We start from the raw sequence: 19,665 nt of genomic DNA, 5'->3' as shown, positions 1-19,665 counted from the left end.
ATGTAACAGGGTACACACCACCCCGTTAACCAAAATTGGAGTACTTTCCACTCCGTCACCACACATGTAACAGGGTACATACCACCCTGTGAACTAATATTGGAGCATTTTCCGCTCCGTCACCACACATGTAACAGGGTACACACCACCCTGTGAACTAAATTTGGTGCATTTATTGCCCCACAATCTACATTTAACAGGGTACATACCACCCTGCGTACCAAAAATTTGGAGCACCTAGCTTCCACACCACACTGCAAAAGGTCAGACACCACCATCCCATCCTCGTCACCAAAATGTTATACACAAAAGATCCTTGAGCCAGGTGTATAAATAGGATAGCTTTATTTAAGTTGAGTTGAAGATTAGGTTATTAAAATGTAAAGGTAAAACCCCACCAGGAGTGACCTCCCTATCGCTCAGCCTGCCTGCCACCAACTGCCAGTTCACACACAGGCCAAGCCCTCCAACATTCTACAATGTCACCAAGCATTCTAGCAGTGACCCCATGTGAGCCACGGGGAAATCCCAGCCAGGGAAAAGAGACAGATCAATTTATAACAAAAGTGTATGTAGAACTGCCGGTGCTAGGGCAGTGTTTTACGAAATGCCTCCTTCCTGCTTCGAAGGCATAGGGGAGGAAGCCCCCTTTCCCTGGGCCTCTTAGCACTAGAGCGAGCTGCAAGGTCCAGGTGTGGGGGCCCCCTTCCCTGGGCCTTGTAGCCAGTACTCCCTCTTTCCTTTCCTTTATTTGTTCCCCTGTGAAATTAATCCAAAAAATAGAAACACTTTTGCTGGAAAGGTCGTCTTTTTTCTGACATTTTCCTCTTCCAAAGTGCAGTCTTGGAATGGAGAGAAATTAAAGGTTCAAAATTTAAAAAATAACTAAAGCAAGACAGAGTGGGTCGAAAAGGGGCCAGATTGATTTTATTCACACCCAAAACACATTAGTGCCACTTTACAGAGTTTGCCATTGAGACACTACTTTTGTTTTCTTCTCTTTCTCTGAACAGCATTGTTTTCCCCGGGTGGGGAAGTGCACAATTACTGCAATACCTGCTTGATGGGCAATTGGAAAACAAAATGCATACCTAGGCTCTGTATTCATGAATGTGGTCTTTTTAAACCATATTGCTTACGTTTTGTAGGGATGTAAGCAATGGACATCGAAACTGGTCCCTTCTGGCATTGATTTCTGAATAATAAGTACAGAAGCGTTAAGGTAATCATGTTGTTCCTGCTTACATTTCACATGTTTTTACTTGATCTCACATTCCTTATGAGTGTTTGCTTTTTCCAGGATGTTGTCACTTTTTATTTTGGCAGCATATTGCTCTTGTCTAGTGCCTAATTTGAATTGAGTCGCCTCCAGGTGTTTATAGTGGGCGCAATTGGGTTGTAGTTGAAGACAGTGCAAGTTTCTCTCAGTGGGGCAGTATGGAGTTCAGTGGGGGAGAGGATCGTGCACTACAGTCAGAGCTGCTGAATTTGGAACTGGGACCAGGTTCAGCCTTCATGACCAGTCCACCAGACCACTCTCCTGAGAGCGCACATTCCCATCCTAGGCCTTAGAAGAACCCGAAAACCCTTAGAAGAATGGTGTCTGAGCAACAGCAGGTGGACCACAGAGGTGGCTTAACCTTGAAGGCCTATCCACTACAACCCTATTTGAAGCTCACCTCAAGTCTTTTGGGCAGGCCTACGAAGCAGCACACCATAGATCAACAGTGACTTTGTCATTGAGGTTACAGGACCCTTGAGAAGGAAGGCTCTAGGGCGGTGCAACAGATGAGATCGCACTGAGAGCTGGCTTCGGGTGGGGGTGTCATGTTTGCGAGTATATTATGTTTCTAAAAGCACTTGCTGCCTCCTTCCTGGCCTTCAGCAATTTTGGGCTACAATAAAAAGGTCATGATAACTCTGGTGATTTATGTTCTTCCTAGAGAGAGATGGAGTTTTGTCAAGCGGAAGTTTTGACTTGTGGAAAGGTAGCGCAGAGGGTTAATGTGCCTACTGCAAAAAACATATACCATGCGGATCACTAAGTCCACATAATGTAAATAGGCTAGTGGATTACTGCTTTTGTCAGAGGGATCCTATTGTTATGTGCAGTTTATAAGTCAAAATCCTAACATAGAACAATGAGATACTAACTGTCATCTAAGATCTGCATGCAAACTGTAAGGTATAAATTACAGCGTTATGGGTTTTTCCCCAGTTTTTGGTTATCCTAATTTTGCAAAAAGGGTTCATTTGGGCAGAAATCAATTCTGGTTATAAAGAGAACCCCAACCATGGTATTACGTTCTAAATTCAGAGTTTATGTTTCTCCAGATCAATCACTATTAAACTATACTGCCTACTAGTATGATTGTCATGTGACTCCTAGTCCTTTGTCTTATGTAAATTACCTTTTGTGAGTTACACACGTATGATTGATTGTCTCTGTGTAATGTGTGATCTCTGTGTAATGTGTGAAATCTGACACCCTACACTGGTTTCAGTGGCGTTGTAAATCTAATTAAATGCATCTGAGCGAGAATGTGGTTATGGAGACTTGAGGGGCACAGTTAAAGGGTGGTAGTGAGGGAATCTCTGGCAGAGCGAGTCATTGGGGGGCGCCAACATTGTAGCACAGGGCTCCACCAGCGCTAAAGTCGACCACTTCTACTTCTTATAGTTCTAACACCAAATCAAAAACGTTGATTTGAAAACCCCTTCAATCTGAAGCATACCTTCAAGTCAATGTGTGATTTAGCAGTGGTCTTGGTTGTTTTAAGTCTTTTTTTTATTTATGTACAATCTTTATTTGTTTGCAATGGTATCTTGTAATTTTGTATTATATGTGTGTTGTGTTTTTGCACTTAACATAATTCTGGCAAGTAAAGAGCCCACACACAAAAAATAAATTGTCCTATGTCTCTTAGCATGTACTTGTGGGATACTGGTGAGAGGATTTTCGTTAAAACAAATTATACAGTATTAATGTCACCCAAAGGTAGCACAATAATGGCACAGAAAGATAAGGGAGCCTTTTGAAATGTGCAATTATATCCATGGTGTGAGAGGTTTTCTCTTGTGTCATTTTATATTTTCAATACTCCAGCCCCTCATTACCTCAACAGGACCTCCCCCCTTTATGAGGCAGAACTAGAAATCTTATCATGCACTCATCTGGAAACAATCAGTTAACAAGGAGTAAATAATATACATATTTGTGAGACCTGCACCAAGCTTTTCCATCCAATGTGACAATTGTAATCCATTTAATACAGTTTTTAAAATATATGGACTTATTTCATTTGTATATTTATTTTTTGTCCATGTTACTGATATCCTTGTTAGGTCTCTTCAGTGATGCCAAATAAGATCAATAGTCCTGCAATGTCACTTTCTGTGATGTCACTTCTTGTGATGTTACCAAGGGGAGCTCCACCACTAGGGCAGAGGAGCATCGCCCTACTGCTTCCTCACAGTGCGAGAAGCAGAAACACAAAATGCAAAAAAAACACCATTTTAAGTTTTTGCTCATCGCACTGCGAGAAAGCAGAAGTGTTTGGTTGGGGGCGGACAGGTCAGCTTTAGGGTGAGGGTAGAGTGCCTTGCCCACTGCTTAGGGCTCTGACTGGTCGGGCCTCCGGGGCCGACCAAACCAGTCATGCACACTATGGCCGTTCTCCATGTAGGCTGCTATGCAGCCTACATGGAGAAAATGGCCTCCCCATATGCATCTGGCTGGTCGGCGTCCCAACCAATCACAATGCAGCCATTGCAGCGCTGTGATTGGCTTAGGGGAGGGGAGGGAGACTGCTTTCTTCCTGTTCCTGCAAACACAACAGGTGATGGACCGAATGTGGATCAATGTCACACACTCACCCCAGTCCAAAGATCTGGGCCCAAATCCATCGTTTTTTTGCACTCCACACCACCCTGGGTTAGACAATGGCGATATGCAAATCAGCTCTGACCCTGTGCCCCATGGGAACAGTCCAGTCCGAACTACAAAAGCCATGTCCTTCCCAGAACGGAATCAAGCATCCGAGGACTGGACCGGTTTCGAGGTAACACCTCTCATCAGCCCGGCTAGCTTGACTCCAGTGGTGTGGAGTGCCTGGGACCCACGTCTGGGCATCCCCAGCGCATCAGGATTCAAGCAAGCCGGGCCGAAGACGGCTGAAATGCCTTCACTGTGAAGCTTGTTTCCTTCACAGTGAAAGAATTGGCTTGGTAGTTTGGTTTGCCCTGTTCCCATGATACACTGGGCCAGGGACGGACTAATTTGCATATAGCCAGGTTCTGAGCTGGGATGGTGCAGTGAGCTAAAAAACGGTGTTGGATTAAGCCCTGATCTCTTGACTGGGTGAGAGTATTCTGCTTAATTCAGAAACTCTGTCCATCACCACCCCCTGTTGTTTAATTTTTTCTTCCTGTTCCTGCCAGAGGCAGGAAAGCAGGAGAGCCAGTCAGGCGACGAGACAACGCCAGACCCAGGAAGGTAAATGTAATTTATTTTTAAATTAACCCCACCTCCCCCGTGAGGTCTTGCCGACTGCGACTGGATGTAAGATGAAAATTAGAGGGACCTCACATCTTCCCTTTCGCCAGGGGCCCCTGAAGTTCTAGGACGGGCCCTGTCTGTAACTCTACTGTTTTTGTTTCCTTTTTTGTATAAATTGACGATCCTTACCACAACACAGATACAATATCCACGATTTTCTTGTTCAAAATCAACCTGATGCTATATTCCTGACCGAGACGTGGCTCAGAGAGGTATTCACCTGTTACAACGAATAGGATAAGAGGTAAGTTTAATTTACTATCCAACACCTTCCCTAGGGTCCACGGGGACTGGAGTTAGAATAGTAAATTATACTTACCACTATCCAGCACCCCAAAGCGCTATGCGTTGTAGTGGTATGCGTTGTGAATACCGCGTTGTAATGGTATGCGGAGTAAAAGTATGCGTTGTAACGTCATACATCCCTCAGAGATTGCTCAGGCCCGGATGTTGCAGACGCCATTCCCTCTAATTATGCCATTCTTCGTCAAGATAGAGTTTCCGGTAGGGGTGGAGGAATTGCAATTATTTACAAGAATGTATATACTTGTAAATTGGCAGACACCACTCAAAAAGATTGTGAATCAGCCCTTTTTAAATTGTCCATTACCCCCCAATTCACGCTGTCAGGACTACTGGTATACCGTCCCCCTGGGACAGCGAACCCTTGGATAACATCATTACCGGCTTTCCTAGCTCCAGTAATGCTTAAGGCGCCGAATTTCACAATCTTAGGGGACCTAAATATACATTTAGACGACCATGAGTGCCCTAATAGGAATCAGCTTCTCTCTATTCTGGAAGCTTTTAACCTTCAAGTTCTAAACACAGGTCCCACTCACTGTGCTGGTCACTTACTGGACCCGATCTTATCCAACCTGTCTCTAGATTGTTCTCGTGAAGCCCTACAAATCACCTGGTCTGACCACTTAGCTGTCCCCTTCTCCTTTGACATGGCTGATATAGCAATAAGACCTGAGGTGGAAACTACGCGGCCAGTTCGGAATTGGGGGAAGATTAACATGCCAGAACTCAATAAACTACTGATCAAAACACTTCCGTGTGTTGAACTACCAACTGCCGCACTCAATTGCGCCACCGAACTCTGGCTAACCACTGCAGTCAATATAGCGCTTCCAATGACATCAAAGCCCGCTTTTTCACACCATCCCCCTGCTCCATGGTACTCGGAACAACTTAAAAGCCTCCGCTCACATTGTAAGACCTTGGAGCGTAAATGGAGACAAGGCTATTCTCCTTCACGCAAAGCTATATATAAAGAAGCCTTGAAAAAATACCACAACAGTTGTAAAACTGCTAAGGCAGACTACACAAGAAAAACTGTGACTGATGCACAAAACTGCCCAAAGGTGCTATTCTCTGCTGTCAAAAAATTGACTGGTGCTAACTCTACCCCTCCTCCTCCGGCACTTGATGCCACTCAGTGTCAGTCCTTAGCGGATTACTTTATAAATAAAGTTGATCTTATCTATGAAAATTTCACTACACTTCCAGGTACTACGTACACTGCCCCTGACATAGTCCAGGAATTGGAAAACACCGACACTGATGCAGTAGTCACTACTTGGCAGCCCTTAGATGCCATTTCCTTCCTCTCCTGTTTAAATAGTGTGAGATTGGGCTCCCCACAGGACGCTCTCCCGGCCAAAATACTAAAACAATTAGATCCCCTCACTCATCCCCCCATCATTAAATTACTCAACGCTTCTCTGAGCGAGGTCCATGTCCCACAACCTTGGAAACACGCCATGGTTGTACCGTTATTGAAAAAAACTGGGTGCAGATCCTTCAAATCCTGCTAACTTTCGCCCTATATCTTTGTTGCCAATCTTCTCAAAGATACTGGAGAGACATATAAATTCTCAGCTCTCCAAATTGGTTGAAAACACCGGCTTTCTCCATCCTTCTAAGTCGGGCTTCCGGCCTAGGCACTCAACTGAGACAGCCCTCCTGGGGGTGACAGAGAGTCTTAGGCACGGTGTCGATCAAGGAAACACCATGGCGCTCATCCTGCTGGATTTGAGCGCAGCCTTCGACACCGTGTCACATTCCATCCTCATTGACTCTCTGAAATCTCTAGGTGTGGCAGGCCAGGCCTTGGCCTGGCTGGTGTCTTTCCTTAACGACCGAAGCTTCCAAGTGTTTTCTTCTAAAGCAGCCTCCGCCATCTGCCCATCCACCCGCGGCGTCCCCCAGGGCTCAATTCTTAGCCCTTTATTATTTAACATTTACGTTAAACCCTTGGCAACCATAGTCGAACAAGCTGGGTTAACCCTGTTTTCCTACGCAGATGACACCCAGATCATCTTCTCCTTATCAGGGAGAGACGTAAACAACATCTCCGCACTCAAGTCGGGCCTCACTCTTGTGGCCGATTGGATGCGGAGAAATTGTCTCAAGCTGAATGGGGAGAAGACCGAGGTGGTCATTCTGGGACAGAACAAACATCTATGGGGTCCTCGCCATTGGCCCATCGAACTGGGAAATGCGCCTACACCATCTACTGCAGTTCGTAACCTGGGTGTCATTATTGACGACAGGCTAACTATGAGACAACAGGCTACTAAGGTTTCAGCCATCTGCTTTTCAACCTTGCGATGGCTTCACAAGATTCTGTGGATGCTCCCCCTCTCCTCTCGCAGAACTGTAGTCCAGGCACTTGTAACATCACGCCTGGACTATGGCAACATTCCCTATTTGGGTGCAGATAAAGCCACTATACATGTGCTGCAGGTGGTGCAAAATGCGGCTGCGCGCCTGCTAAAGAACGTCCCCAGACGCACCTCAGCCAATGCCGCCTTGCGTGACCTCCATTGGTTGAGCATCCCAGAACGCATTAAATTCAAGGCACTCTGCTACATGTTCAAGGCTAAGCAGGGCAGCGCCCCAGTATATGTTCAGGGGCTGGTAAAACCCTACAGACCCCTGCGCTCATTAAGGTCATCTGACACTGGTAATTTCACAGTACCAAGATGGAAGCTGACAAAAATGGGAGGCCGCTCCTTTTCCACTCTGGGTCCTAAATACTGGAACTCCCTCCCATTGGCATTAAAATCTGAGACCAACTTACTCCGCTGACGTAAGGCTTTGAAGACCCTGCTCTTTATTAAGCGTGACCAATAGTCGGCCGAGGCCTCAAGTCAAGGTGGCATTCCCTCTTCTTCTACAGTCTATCCCTGGCGCCGGGAAACCCATCGTGGGTAGCTGTGCGCGATACAAGCTTAAATAAATAAATAAATAAATAAATAAATAAATAAATATATTTCGTTCCTATGACATGTTCATGGAAAATGGAAAAATTGATATTTAAAAAAAATTAAGTCAAGCAGCACGGGACACACAAGCCAGACTCATAGTCAACCTCAAAAGGTGTGTCACTGACACAAATCTGTAACACACAGAGAGATAGTGAGCATACTTCGCACAACCAATATCAGAACTTTGGAGTACATTTGTACGCATGCCAAGTGCCTTGATGCGCTTTCCTATATGAAACAAATGTAGCAACCTCCACAGTCAAGCTGAGCTCATGGAGTGAGTAAAATCACCAATGATCGCAACATTTAGGGGTGAAGGATAAGGTTCAACAGAAAGTAACTCTAGGTAAATTCATTTATGCAAAGAAAACGGCTGCGGATCCACCTCCGTTGTGTGGCATCCAAGCTTCTGCTGACTCCAGGACAAACTTTTGAGCGAGGGCACAAAAGCAAAGGAGACATCATTTGGGATGAATATTGAGAAATAAAAAGGTAGAAAGTAAACAACACTGAAACACAATGCTCTGTCGATACTTAAGAAGGAATTCGCTCATAATTTACATTCATACAACCATAAATATTCGCTTTCCAAACTGCGGGTTCTCGAGGTTAATACATTGAATGAACCTGATAGTTCGCATTACATTCAGGTTATCGGAACTGGGGGAGTAGAGCCCATATTCCGAAAGTGAAACTGACCTGGCTCCGTACGTGCAGACGCTGACGTAAACAGGAAGACGTCCGGCCGGAATTATTGACAGGATGAGCACTTTTCCAGAGGAGCCCGTACACTGGAAGGAGAGCAGCACAACACAGCCCTGTTCTAGGAACTCAGAAGCTGACAGTTCACTAGCTTGGACAGGAAGCAGAAGTGCCGGGTGTGTGCGAGGTGTGACGTGAATGTGGGATTCCCCAATCCCTGTTATGAAATCCCCAGCCACGCCTCTCAGCTGTGCAGCAGTCATCGGGACTCGCAGCGTCTGAACAGAGTTTGGGGAATTCTTCTAGCCTGTCTTCACAAACAGTGTTGAGCCTTTTTATACAACTGAAGGCTCCTCGCAATGTTGAATGATATGTATAACACATTTATTGAACGCACACGTATCTAAAAAAGACGTCAGAAGTAAATACTCTCAACTACTTTAGATTATGGGATTGAATAAGAATACCGAACAAACAAAGAAGACGCACTACCAGGTCCTATTTTAAAAAATACTTTATAAAACAGGCGGGGGACAGCATTGAAGCCAGTGAAATCATCTCTCACCCCAGGCATCAGACATCACCCTTGTTAACCAAAATGCTAGTTCGTAAAACTGATTCAAGTCTCAATGCCATTCTTGCCATTGAGAATATATTCCACTCATAGGCTGTATTTATTAAACATCATAATCACAACAGTTAGTAAACACCATTTTAAGTAAAAACATTCAATTTTCATTTCGGTTTATAATATCTAGTATAGAGTAGCAGTTTGGCACAACTAATACATTGAAATTTCCTAAACACATTCCCACATTCCTTTAAAAACTGTCTGTCATGATTGGCCACCCCTCAGGTCCCCTGTGGCTTCATCTAATTCAATTGACTTTGGCCCGGGGAGAAAGCCCCCTTATGGAGGCCTCCATTAGTAGTCCTTTTCAAGGCAAACCCACCAGCTTGTTCAAGATAGAGGGAGCATGGGCCAGCATGAAAGGTTGTCCCCCAAAAGCACCCATGTGTACCTGAGCCACCCAATCATACGAATGCCCCTGGCACCCAACACGGGAGATAGGCATGGGTAACAAGGCTGTACCTCGGTTCCCTGGTTCAGCCACCATCCCCCCTAACATTCCCTGGGGCCCGTAATGGAGTACCCTGTCAGGCAATGGACAATACATCTAGTGGACATCACCAGCCCTTTCCACAGACCATGGTATCACTGCCCCAGGTTGATCTAACGGCTTAAACAAATTCCATCTAGGGTTCGCCTTAACTTATATTCCTGATGCCAAAGATGTCCACCTGTTTTGTGGCCAAACATGACTCTTCCTGTACCACAGGCCTTGGTGGTTTCCCGACCAGCCAGGTTTACCGCTAGTGTTTGAGAAATGTTGTATTAAGAAAGCCACCAAGTTCTCTTCAAACAATGTGTTGCCCCTAGCTGATAAATGAACTCCATCCTTGTGAAATAATTACTCCCCCCGGAGGCAACTGTGGGAAATTGCCTTAAGCCAAGCTGTGTAGAGCAACCTCCTCATTTTGCTATTTTAGTGCCTGACCGATTCGGTGAGACTCTTGGAGGGCCAGCCTGACTACCAAACCCTCCTTGGGATGATGTGTGACCATGCAATGACTGTGTCTGCACATGTCCTAGGTATCCAAGAGATTTCAACCTTGAAATTCCCAAATAGGGTCTTTATGTCCATAGATGCCAAGTCATTGACAACGATGTGGAGGATGATGAATGCCGGCAGCAGGAGCCCCCTGTGTGTCGCCTCCTCAACTAGCTGACATAGTCGACCAAAGCGAAGACCGACCCAACCAGCCCAGTGGAAAAGAAGACCCGCTTTAGCCGCCTGCCTGCAAACTGACCCTCAGTAAGCAACCTTACCCTTTGCCACATGAATGACCAATGATACAGGCTATGGCTGTAGCCGTGTGATCTAATGCAAAACGCTGACAGGAGAAAAATACATGCTATTGCTTCACGGGCCTGGAGGGAGATGTTCATAACTATAGCATGTTCAGGGGGGCGGAGCTAGCCAGCGTCGATGGCGGACGTGTGAGCTTTCGGCTCCTCGCCTAAGCCCCTAAAATATCCTGATAAACTATCCTATCGCATGCCAGCGTAGCTGTGTTCGGTACCTGGTGACCCCTGGTACCCCCAGACCCGATTGAGTGGTCCGGAGCGGCCGTTAGTAGCGGAGAAAACCCGGAGACGTTCCGCGAAGGAGAGGTGGCGGACCAGGCCTGAAGCCGCGACCTGCCCTGCGGAGCAGACCGCACGACGTCACCCGACGTGCGGCCCCAAACACTGGAGGAGACGGGGCGAGCGGTGCTGGACTCGGCGCGCTGCCGCCAGGACACACGGGAGGCCCCCCCCCAGCCCCACCGCACCACCCTAGTGCTAACGCCACGACACCCCCTCTCAGCCACACCTCAACGGAGCGGGCGAGCACGGTGCCGACTGAACACGAGCTGCGGAGACTTGGGAGACACGCCTTGGTTCACCTGGGAGCACGCGCACAGCTACATTACAGCTGGAGGGACACCGTCGCTGGCAAGCCCGGAGGGGTTAGCATAAAATCCGCGGACTGCGGGGGCCTACACAAGAAGCTCACCGGAGGGAACGCTCTCGACATAGCCGCCATTTTGGCCCACACGCTCCACCAACGCTGGTGCGGCAGCCGGGAGTGGTGAAGGAGTGAGCGGAGCACTACTCTCGCGGCCCTGCCTAAACTGCGACGAGGAGGTTTCTCAGCGACAGAGCCCCCCCCCTTCAACTGGGAGGACATCATGGGGAAAAACGATGCGGCGCAGGCCAAACTCTCGTTTGAACGCCGGAGACCGAAGGGGACGGAGCCACCAGCACCGGAGGCCTCCCCGAAAGGGGCAGCGGCGACAACGGCACCTGCAGAACTTCGGGACCTGCTGGCGGCGATGGAGAAGGGCATCCAGAACAGCATCGAGGCGGTGGGCTCCAAGATAGACGCTTTGTCGTATCGCATGGACCGCATGGATATGGCGGAAAGGCGCCTCACGGAGGCCGAGGAGGCGCAGACCGAGTGGGACAAGGACCGTCGGCAATTCGGCAGGCTGCTCCAAGTGATCCGTGACAAGGCCGAGGACTTAGAAGCGCGCTCCCGCAGATCGAACATTCGTATAACGGGGGTAGCGGAATCGACTCGGACTGGTAAGATGGAGCTCTACGTAGAGAACATGCTGAAAGTGCTGCTTGGGGAGGAGGCTTTCTCCCCAATGTTCATCGTGGAGAGAGCGCATCGCACTTTGGGCCCTCAACCTCAACCTGGCGCGCCTCCCCGACCCATCATAGCAAAGCTCCTGAACTACAGGGACAGGGACACGGCCTTGAGGCTGGCTAGGGAAAAAGGCCAGCTCCAGATGGAAGGCATGAACATATCGCTGTACCCCGACTTCACGGCCAAAGTGCAAGAGGAGCGCCGTCAGTTCGTACCGCATAAGAAACAGCTCCGCGAGTTGGGACTTGACTACGCGATGCTTTACCCGGCCAAACTGAGGATTAACACTGGCGGGAAATCGTACTTCTTCACAGACCCTAAGGAACTGCAGAAGTCGCTGAAAACGTGGGCCAGGGAACGTAAGGAACATCGACAGCAGCACGGAGAGGACTCGGGGGCAGCATCGAACTTGGAGGAACAGGACTGAAGCGGTGCACCCAGTATGTATTGCTCCCCACTGCGGATAGTGCCGTCGGACATGCTGCCACAAGGATACTGTGCGATCCCATAAGGTGAGCTGCCCACCGGAACCATTTTGGGACACTAGATGTGAGATGGGAGGAGTGTCCACACCGCGAAGCAAGCTGTTTTGCAGGGACAGACTACAAGTGCCGGAGAGGCGTTCAAAGTATTGACATTGAGGACGGGTTTGGGGGGAACGGGGGAACTGGGTGAACTCAGTGTAAGGCATTGGAACATTTTGGGGCTAGGCAGAGGTGCAGAACTGGAGATAAACTTTGAAACCGTTGGTGGTTCTATGCAGTCTTGGCACGCTTTGCCCCTGTGCTTTTGGTTGAGACACTCCCCAGGGAGTTGGGACTTGTATTGCCTAACAATTTGAGGTTCTTGAGTTGATGGGGATTTGTGGGGGGCTCTGTCTGGCCGGGTTGGGGGAGGTCAGCTGTGGGTGGGGAGGGGACAGGGGGGCGGGTTCTGGAACCGGGTTTGGGGGGTTTGTTGTTGTTCGAAAGTTGAGGGGTCCGTGGTTTGCTATGAGAATCTGGCTTGGAGTGAGTGCGTGTGAATGGATTGAATGTCTGGCCCCCTTGGGTACTGGTGCCCTGGGCTGTGGCACGCCACCTGCCTATGGCGTTACTATGATACGTTGTGATCTGCGATGTCGGCTGCTGTAGTGTCTGAGCACCCACAGGCCCGACGCGCACTAACCCTGCTGACCTGGAATGTGCGAGGGTTAAACGACCACCGCAAGCTGAGGAAGGTTATGAGCTTTCTCCACAGACATCATGTGGATGTAGCCCTGCTTCAAGAAACACACCTACCTGTTCATAGTAAGATGTTGCAGACTAGAGGGTTGGCGGGAAATATAGTGGCAGCAGGCTTCACCACTCACGCGCGTGGCGTGATTACCTGGGCTAACCCCTCCATCGAGATTGAAACTGACCCCGATACATGTGGACACAGAGGGTAGATATGTGATTGCTAGGTGTGCGGGGAGGGGGCTAGATCTGCTATTAGTGAACGTTTATGGTCCCAATCATGATAATCCGGAGTTTTATGCAACCCTGTCGACCACATGTAGGGCACACACACACTCCAGAACGCTATGGGGGGGGGACTTCAACTTTGTATTTGACCCTGACAGGGATCGTTCCGCTGGCCCTGCTCGAAGGCCAGAAGCATCTGCTGTCTACATGAGAGCGGAGATGACAAAGCTGGATCTAGTGGATGTGTGGCGGGACAAACACCCTATGCAGGGCGGATTCACGCATTACTCGGCCTATCACAACATACATACTAGAATAGACTACTGGCTAGCCTCCTCTTCAGTGCTTGGCGGCATCAGCTCGTGTACAGTCCTCCCGCGCACTCTATCGGACCATTCCCCAGTCCTGATCAGTCTTTCCACCGCCAGGAAGGGGATCCCGCCTTACACTTGGCGTTTCCCGCCCTATGCTCTGCTAGACGACGCCTTTCGCGGGGAGATGGCGGAAGACATAGAACGCTACTTCGCCACCAATCTTAAATCGGTTGATAGCTTCTTCACTATATGGGAAGCCTTCAAAGTGTATATAAGAGGAATGGCCATGTCCAAACACTCCAGCGTACTGCGCTCCATTAGGAGGGACCTCTCCGACTTAGAAAACAAGCTGGCGGCCTTAGAGAAACGACAACTGGCTAATTCTGGAGGCGACGCAGGACAGGCGCTCCCGCCCCTGCTGGCGGAATACAACGCGCTTGCGGACAGAGAAATCCTTTATATGGGCAAGTACGCCACTGCCCGAGCTTACGGGGAGGGAGAGAGGCCGGGGGCATTGCTGGCCCGCATGGTCAAGGGCTCCCGGAGACCATTAGTGATAGAAGAACTGCAGACCCCGGAGGGTGACAGGGTAGTTGAGGAAGACCAGATACTAGAGACGTTCCGGCGCTATTACACGGAACTTTATCGTTCCAAGGCGGGGAGTGCGGAAACGGAAATTGGCGATTACCTGGACTATATCTCAATGCCGTTCCTCAAGAACTCAGACAGGGAATTTCTTATGGCCCCCTTCCACGAAGACGAGATTTTAGATGCACTGGGAAGCATGCGGTCGGGGAGCGCCCCAGGCTCTGACGGTCTCACGGTAGGCTTTTACAAGGCATTTAAAGACCTCCTGCTCCCGCACCTGATCGCCCTCTTTGATACCATCTGCGAGGATGGAGAGATGCTGCCCTCCATGCGAGAAGCCTTGCTGGTTACAATCCCGAAACCGGGGAAATCTCCGGACCAAAAAAAAACTATAGCATGTTCAGACACACATAGCACTGCCAATTCTCTTGATTGCTTTAGGGTTAAGCCTTTGGTCCAGTTTTGACCCTTCTAACCTTTCCCATCCTCTCAGGACTTTCGAAATTAAAAAGGATTGTGAATGGTCTGAGTCCCCTCCCAATTTTGCGAAAAATGCCACTGCTGATAAGTGTCACTTAGCAAATGCTTCTGAGCTACCCTGCAATATCATGTATTCAAGAAAACCCAGCTAATTAGATAAATTGAAGAGTTGCCCTGGAGGTTTGCCCTTCGTGTATGTCATATAGCTGGCAGAGGCCTTTTCATACATCTGCATTATTTTGGGTGCAAGGCTGGCTGATATTAAATCAGAGAGAGTTGGGTTCCAAGGTTACATCGAAGTCCCAGAAAATGCTTGGGTTCTCCCTCTGCCCTTGGATGGACACACCAGAAATCCTGTAAGTTGAGATGAGACAAAGCATCAGCGGCATTATTCAATACACCTGGAACATGTTTTGTGTCAAGATGAATGTTATTTTTAGACAGATCAAAACCAATTCCTTCAGTAAAGTGAGTATCTTGCACTTTGCATGCTGAAACTTGATACATTCTACCACTGCCATGTTGTCTGACCAGAAGGTGACTGGTTGGCTACAGAACTGGTCAGTCCAAATGTGCAGGGCCGCCAAAATGGGAAACAGTTCCCGAAAGGTGATATTCCTCCCCCAGCCCAAATTCAACCAGGCCTGGGCACACCACTTTGCGCCCAGGATGGTGCAGAAACCCACGCTGCCTGTCACATTTATAAACAACCCATTAATCTTGGCTTGACCCTAAGGGGATGGCCACACCCTTGAACCATTAACATGTTTGAGAAAGGTCAACCAAATACTCAAATTCTGCTTCTGATCCACCAAGAGGCGGGTCCTATAGTGTTTTTCTTTCAGGCCAGAAATGGTCTGAGCTATAGAGCAAGCCCATGGGTATTATCCACAGGTCCAAATTGAGCAGACCAACTAAAGTTTGTAACTGGTGTAAGGTGACCTTCTGTGCCAGGGCCTACGCACAACTCCAGTGACGCTCTGAAGTTGTCCACTTTATCTGCTGAGAGTCTGCATTCCCTTCTAACCAAATATCTTTCTATCCCCAGGAATACCAGATTTGTTGCTGGTCCTTGCAGTTTTTTCCTGAGCTAAGGGAATTTCGAAATCTGACATTAGGCGTTGAACGTTAGAAAGAGATTTACCACAGCAATTAAACACACCCAGGAATAGCAAATCATCCAAAGAGAGAATAATTAAAGCAGACCCGTATGAAAACCCATTCCAAAAAGGTGCTGAAGTGTTCGAAATAGGCACAAGAGACGGAGCACCCCTAGGCATTATTCCGTCATATTAGCATTGTCCCTGAAACTGAAAACCCAGTTAGTGATAGTCATCAAGGTGTGGACTGGCAATAGACGGAAGCTGACTCAATGCCAGCTTTGAATCGAAATGGGTGTTTCCCCATGGTTACACGTCTTTCTTCAATCTTTTACGGCATGTAATGCAGAGGTTTGTGGTTTAGTGATCTAGAAGTCGGGTTGCATGTTCGTGACGTATGTGTGCTGGTGTTAAGCAATGTTACATATGGAGAACAAGAGTTAACCGAAGCGCCATTAGGAAAACACTGGAGGTTTTCTACAAAATTTGAGGTAAGGGTGTGTTAGATTTGGGGGTGTCTATTTGGCACAGGTAGGTACGTGTGACAAATAGGGACCCTCTCCTCTAGTCAGGATAAGGGGATTACACTCCTAAAATAACCTCTGCTCACCCTCTAGGTAGCTTGGCACGAGAAGCAAGGCCTTATCCCAGAGACGTTGTAAGTTAAGCAGTTGTGACTACATACAGTAACCAAATGACAACACTACAAATGGACAGGTTTTATATAAAAAATAAGTAGACTTTATATAGAGTTACCACAAGACCATAAACGAAAAAATACACAATACGATTACTTTAACCTCATAGCTGCTATTAAACATTCCTCCCCAGTGCTGCGCTGTCCATTAGAACTAGTGCTGAATGGACGTTCAATGGTCGTGCGCAGCACTGGGGAGGTAGTGCTGCCGTCGGCCAATGCACCGAGGCAGCACTTAAGGGGTTAAGATGGTAGATTTAAGCTTAGTCCAGTTCAGTTCTTAGATGCGACACTCTGCGTCAATGTACCTTAGGTTGCGTTGCGCTTCCACGGCAAGCAATGTCGCAGCGATGGGAAATGCGGCAAAGTTCAGATACAAAGAAATAAAGACGTGAAGATCTTCCAGATATGGCATGCTTCTCGGGGATGCGAGAAGTTCTCGGTTCGATGCGTGGACTGCAGCGGCGACACCCTTATGATGCGACGACAGCAGCTCCAGCGGCGACACTCTTCTCCCATGATGCATGAAGCTTCCGCTCGATGCGACAACTACAGCGGCGACATCCAAGATGCGACATCAGCAGCTCTGATGGCGGCTCGTTTCTCGCAGATGCGAGGTGCTCTTGGTCGATGCGGTGCAGTGCGAAAGTTCCAGTGGCGACACCCTCCTTCGGAGATGTGACGGCAGGCACAGCGATGGCGGCACGCTCCGACCTCATAGCGGGATTCTTCTCCTGATGCGGTGCAGTGCAACAACTACAGCGGCGACACCCTCCTTCGGAGTTGCGACGGCGACACGCTTCCTCCTCGTTGCGGCACGCTTCTCTCCGATGCGGTGCAGTGCGACAGTTCCAGCGGCGACACCCTCCTTCGGAGTTGCGATGGCAGGCACATCGACGGCGACACGCTTCTTCGCGTTGAGTCGCCCTTCCAGTTCCTTGCGACACGCAGTTCCTCAGAAGGCCCAAAACAGCAGCAGGCACTTCCAAAGAACTCTGGGGAGCTGGGGGGTGAAGTCTGTTGTCCCTGAGACTTCAGCAGGAGGCAAGCTCTTTTCCAACCCCTTGGAGATCCTTCACAAGTTGAAAGCAAAGTACACACAGTTCCTTTCTCCTTCTTTTGGCAGTCAGGCAACCGCTGCAGGCCAATCCCCCAAGCAGCACTTCAGCTTGGGAATAGTCTCTCCTCAGTTTCTTCAGGTTCCTCTCCTCAGTAAAGGTTTCTTCTTGTAGTCCAAAATGATCTAATTTCATGGGATCAGGGTCCCAATATTTATACCCCAAAATCCTTTGTTCTCTGAGGGGAGAGGGGCCTTTGCCCAGTTCAAACCAGTTCTGAAGCACTCTGTTTACCAGGCTTCTCCTTTCCTTTCACAGTGCAGGGCAGGCACATCAGACGCCCCACAGGAGGTGGAGCCAGCATAGTGGAAGGCAAGTACAGTCCTGGAGCACTTTGTTTACAGGACTCATCTTCTTTCAGTGTGCAGGGCAGATACATCAGCCGCTCCCCAGGGGGTGGAGCCAGCATTGTGGAAGGCAGGCACAGCCCTATTCAAGGTTCAGGGGCCACTCCTCCCTCCTATTTAGATGCAGATTCACCACTGGGTGACTCAGCCTGTCTCCGGGAATTCCCCAGCCCTGTCACTCACAAACATGCAAATACCTAAAGTGGTATTTGCAAGTGGTATTTGCAAACACAGAATGTTAAAATAAACTTTACTAAAAGATGTATTTTATTATTCTGAGTCCAGGCATACTAAACTCGAATTTCTTCCATGTTCTCTGAGACAGTTAGGATTATAAAATGTAATAACTCTAAAAGCCCATATGGCCTATGGAGAACAGGTAGCCTTGCAATAGTGAAAAACGAAATTGGCTGTAATTCACTATTAGGATATGCCACACATATCAGGGCTTGTCCTACCTTATACTTACAGTGCACCCTGCCCTTGGGCTTACCATAGGGATGACTGATATGAAGAAAAGGGAAGGTTTTAGAGACTGGCATGTGGGTGCACTTGCCTAGTCAGCATGACAGTACCAGACTGCACGCAGGCTCGGCAATGGAAGACCTTAGACACATTTACAAGGCTTCTTCTGTGGGTGGCACAACCAGTGCTGCAGGCCTACGAGCAGCATTTGGATTTACACTCAGAGCACTAGACTAGGGACGGACAAGTAAACCAAATAGCCAAACACGGAACCACTGATTAATACATCAATTTACAATAGGGAGCACTCGTACTATGGCACTGGATAGCAGTGGCACATTGCCCAAAGCTTAAAACCAGCAAAAATACATGAGGCAACAGAAAAAATGGAAGGGAGACCCACGCCAATGGTGCCAGGTCTAACAGGGTGCATTTTTGCCTCACGGCCAGATTTATGTTTGTGAATTTGTCGCGGGTAAGGGGCAGAACCAATTCAACGGCAGGACAGCGGGGGATGTTAACAAAAGGACTCTCAGCATCATTATCTCAAGATGCAGAACCATTAATATTGGAGCTAATACAACAGATGGCCCTATTCCAATTTTTCATTTATTATCTATGAGAGTGTGAAAAGATGAAACGCAACTGTTAGCAAGAGGACTGACTATCTTTTGTCCCCAGTGAAGGACTGGGTTTTCTCTAAGACCCAGCGGTGCCAGGGATAACACCTAAAACCTTCGTGGGTAACCTGTTCCGGCGTACAAATGACAGAGACATGGGACACTTCCTTCGGCATCAAAGATTCGAGGTTTATTACTGCAGGGAACACAGAAGTCACGAGAAGTACATAGCATGTAAGTTCACGGAGACTGCTTCAAATTGTATCTGTGGATCGCTCTTCTTATAGTTTTGAAGCATAGGATAACATGGTGCACAAAGGTTTACAACTTGGTTCCCATCGTAAAGATCGCAAGGGGTCGCTTTCATGTATTCAGGGCCCGGAACATAATTACAGTAACATTTGGCGGTTCCCAACTGTAAAAGTACATCTTCCCACCATTAGTACATTCCAATCAGTAGTAAACAAATCGAGGAAGAGACAGAAACAGGTGCAGAGGAAGACGAGAACAGTGAACAGATCGAAAGGGGTGTAAAAGGGGTGGCGTCAAGAAACACGAGTTGCAGGCATCAAAGGGGACGTGCCTAATGCATACACAACTGAGACAATAGAGCGGCACGGCAAGATGAGCCTCGAGCGGGCCATCTGCCTTACAGTGCCATCCCAAGCATCATAAAGACACCTTCAAAGGAAA

At 48.3% G+C, this 19,665-nt stretch overlaps 1 protein-coding gene across 1 annotated transcript in view; it reads right to left on the bottom strand.

Moving 5' to 3' along the window:
* ALPK1 (alpha kinase 1) overlaps positions 1 to 8,687 on the bottom strand; it is a 383,577-nt gene extending 374,890 nt beyond the window's left edge. The window contains exon 1 of the mRNA XM_086962134.1: positions 8,536 to 8,687. The gene's annotated coding sequence lies outside the window, so the exon portion shown is untranslated. The remainder of the gene's footprint in view (positions 1 to 8,535) is intronic.
* Between the last annotated feature and the right edge of the window lie 10,978 nt (positions 8,688 to 19,665).

This window comes from Lissotriton vulgaris, chromosome 3_1 (genome assembly GCF_964263255.1).
Source record: "Lissotriton vulgaris chromosome 3_1, aLisVul1.2, whole genome shotgun sequence".
Lineage (NCBI taxonomy): Eukaryota > Metazoa > Chordata > Amphibia > Caudata > Salamandridae > Lissotriton > Lissotriton vulgaris.
This window is presented reverse-complemented; position numbering and strand designations above follow the sequence as displayed.